The sequence below is a fragment of the Bison bison genome, unplaced genomic scaffold (assembly GCF_000754665.1).
Source record: "Bison bison bison isolate TAMUID 2011002044 unplaced genomic scaffold, Bison_UMD1.0 scf7180017864063, whole genome shotgun sequence".
Lineage (NCBI taxonomy): Eukaryota > Metazoa > Chordata > Mammalia > Artiodactyla > Bovidae > Bison > Bison bison.
The window spans coordinates 4,993,272-4,997,174 of NW_011494635.1; the positions used below are offsets into that span (position 1 = coordinate 4,993,272).

The 3,903-nt window shown below is 42.8% G+C and overlaps 1 pseudogene; it reads left to right on the forward strand.

The window, feature by feature from the left end:
- The window catches only part of LOC104985988, a 9,535-nt pseudogene extending 7,168 nt beyond the window's left edge, over window positions 1–2,367 (forward strand).
- Window positions 2,368–3,903: the final 1,536 nt, after the last annotated feature.

The following is a 3,903-nucleotide window of genomic DNA, read 5'->3' on the forward strand; positions in this document are numbered from 1 at the left end:
CAGGGCTGACCAAGTCCATCGGGGTGTCCAACTTCAACCACAAGCAGCTGGAGAAGATCCTTAACAAGCCCATCTGCAACCAGGTGAGCAGCTTGGCTCCTCTCCCTCCTGCCCTTCACAATCTCCTTCTTGCCCTGGAGTCTGATGTCTGTCTGTCCTCCCCTCCTGTTCACCTGACCTTTGTGGACAGAATATTCTAGAGGGCAGAGCTTCCGTATGGATGGAATACTATGAATAGAACCCACAATTGTATCTCTGTTTGATAAAGTCTGGGTGGAAAAGCTGGGGAGGGGGTCCTGCTAAATTGTGGTGGAGACTGAGGAAAGGTAAAGGAGGTGAAGAAGGGTTAGACTAGTCACCCAGAACTTAGAGAAAGGTGGTGTTTACCTGAGCCTAAAGGGTATCCAGAAATGGATGTTGAAAGTGCCTGTGAGGGAACTGTGGACAGGAAGGAGGACCACGAAACATGGCATGGAGTGTGAAGTTAAATTAGATAATATTGGTTTAAAATTTGTGTGGGATTTGAATGGCTGAATCCTTAGTCTTAGTGTTTCAGCTTTTCTGGGTCTTCAGTACCAAAAATGTGCTGAAAACTATGAAAGTCATCCAGGTGAAAGGCTGAAGTCAAAGGCTCATGGTGATATTAACAATCAATAAAATATTTACTCAAAAACATTTACTCATATGTAGAACTCACCTTGTGATTACTCAAGCTTCAAATGGTTCTTTCATCCAAGTCTATCATAAAATTAACTTTTAAGCACACTTTTCTCTATTTTTATCTTGATGTTGATATTTTAAGTTTACATTTAAGTTGTAGTTTTTCCTTTAGCATTTTAAAAAACTTTTAATTTTCTCTGTTTTATTAATATTACTTTCCCAAATAATCTGACACTCTTCTCTGTTGGCATTCTACAGGTGGAATGTCACCCTTATCTCAACCAGAGGAAACTGTTGGATTTCTGCAAGTCCCATGATATTGTTCTTGTTGCCTAGAACATGATATTGTTCTTGTTGCCTAGAACATGATATTGTTCTCAGTGCTCTGGGGTCCCAAAGAATAAAAGGATGGTAATGAACCCTAAGGAGGACAACACAGTGTTTACCTAAAATTCAGTTTTTGAAGAAATGGTTTCAATCATACAGTACTCAGTGGTCTGGAGATAACTCTCATAGGCAGGGAGAATAAAGGGGAAGGATGGACTGATTTCTTCTCTTTTATCTTCTCATCACCCAGTTTCTCTACACTGTATTAGCTTGTGTGAAAGAGTTAGTTGCTTGTCATGTCTGACTCTTTGCGACCTCATAGTCTGTAGCCCACCAAACTCCTCTGTCCATGGGATTTTCCAGGCAAGAATACTGAAGTGGGTAGCCATTCCCTTCCCCAGCGGATCTTTCCGACTCAGGGATCCAACCCAGGTCTCCTGCTTGTAGATTCATCAATTACATTAAAAAGTGTACATTATCTCCCAGTTGAGACCAGAAACCCAAGCTTATGTCATGATTTTGCTTATTAACTAATGAATACATTTCTAAAAATAGATGTTCCAAACCTCACTTACCTTATGTCTAAAATTGGGACAATAATATGTAACTCCTAGGTCTATCATGCTAGAAAAAAATTTCAATTTGAACCAATTATGTAAACATCTCTAGGAGAATAATGATGAAATAAATGACTGTCATTCTGGGACTACTCAGTTTTTATCAAAGCCTAGAAAAGTGACATTAAAAAATTTCCTGGTATTTTTCTTCTCCTCCTCTACTCATGGTCTTGATTATCAAAGAAAAACAATAACTGAGAAGTAAATAAAAAATTCCACGAGTTTGGCAGTCCTGGTCTCAACTCAGTCATGAGTCTGAATTACATGTGGAACTTTGTACACACAGAATGGGAGGTGACCCAGTTGAGGTTCTGCTTCAGTTTGTCTTCAACTAAGTCATGGAATTTGTATTTCTAACAAGATCCCAGGTGATACTGATGATGCTGGTCCCTGGAGCACACTTTGAGAAGCACTGGTCTAGAGTGGACCTACTTGGTCTGTTTGAGAAGCCTCCTTAGAAACTGAGAATTTAGTCTCAGCTCCTCAGCATTTCTGAATTTCCTTCCAGGGTGAACAAGAACCATCTGGTTCTCTTGGGGGACCTGGTTCTTTGTGCTATTGCCAAAAAGAACAAGCAGACCCCAGCTCTGGTTGCCCTTCGCTACCAGATACAACGTGGGGTTGTGGTTCTGACCAAGAGTTTCAACAAGAAGCGGATCAAAGAGACATACAGGTGATGATGAGTGGGGCTGTGGGCAGAGTGCTCCTAAGGAATATCCTTCATGAGAGTCATTCTTTGTCCATCTCTCAAGACTTTCCTTGAGTCAAGACAAGTCACCAGTTCTCCCCTGTGCATGAATGCCTTGTGTGTATTCCTGGTAGTTTTCTCCTCCTGATGTGGCAACAGGAAAGGTGGCATGGCTGGAGAGGGTTAACGTTGGACAGTGTGTGTGCTCAGTTTCTCAGTCTTGTCTGACTCTTTGCGACCCCATGGACTGTAGCCTGCCAGGCTGGTCTGTCCATGGGGATTCTTTAGGCAAGAATACTAGAGTGGGTCTCCATGCCCTCCTCCAAGGGATCTTCCCAACCCAGGGATTGACTGGAGTCTCCTGCATTGCAGGCAGATTCTTTACCATCTGAGCCAAGGTTGGACAGATAACAGAGATTTATTTCCAGTGTTACTTCTGCAATTTATTCTGTCACCTTGTGCAAATGACATCTTATTTTCTTTGTTCTTAATTGATGAAACTGTGAATTTTTTAGGCTGTTTGGACTGCTACAACAAAATACCACAGATTGGCTGAGAAAAAATGAAATTTCTTTCTCACATTTATGAAGCTGGAGTCTTGAGGTCAGGGGGCTTGTGTGGTTGGGTGAGGGCCCTCCTCCAGGTCACAAGGTTCTCCTTTTAATTTAACATGGTAGAGGGGAAAACAGAGTATTTCCCTGAATACTAACAAGGTTGCATCTTCATACATTTAATCTCCATGAGTTTCTGCCTTTGAGAAGCTCTTCTTCAAGACTTTGGCCACTTTAGCTAGGTTGTTTCTATTTAGACTTCTGTGTAGGAGACCGATATTGTCCCCTTAGTTTTCTGTCCCCTGCACAGAAAACTCCCCAATTTCAGAATTTAATGTAGAGATCAGCTATGCCTCTCTTGATTCTGTGGTTTGATAATCAGCCTGCACTCAACTAAGCTGTTGTCCTCTTAGTTGGGCTCTCTTACGCATTTGCAGTTCAGTGCAGAGCAGCTCGGCAGTTCTGCTTTAGCAGGTGGATGTGGCTCCTGTTAGAGGAGTATGCATGCTTCTCTGAATAGTTTTTCATATATGTTTGGCTAGACTGTTGTCAACCCACTTGGTCTTCATCTCAGCACAGTGCTGTGATCCCAAGTCAGTGATTGGGGAAAAAATCCTCTTCTATCTGGGCTCAGATCTGGCTCAGCACTTCTGGGAAATATCGCTGTTCAGTGCCACAGGTTACAGGTCAGCCCAAGTCAAGGGGAAGGGAAATTGTCCCCTAATCAATTGTTTCCGTGTTTCCATTTAAATCTGGTTCTGTAATCTAGCTGGAACTGATTATCTAAGATAATATGAAAATAGATACATACACCTTTCAGTTCAGTTTAGTTTAGTTCAGTCGCTCAGTCATCTCCGACTCTTTGGAGCCCCATGAATCACAGCACGCCAGGCCTCCCTGTCCATCACCAACTCCTGGAGTTCACCCAAACCCATGTCCATCGAGTCGGTGATGCCATCCAGCCATCTCATCCTCTGTCATCCCCTTCTCCTCCTGCCCCCGATCCCTCCCAGCATCAGGGTCTTTTCCAATGAGTCAACTCTTCGGATGAGGTGGCCAA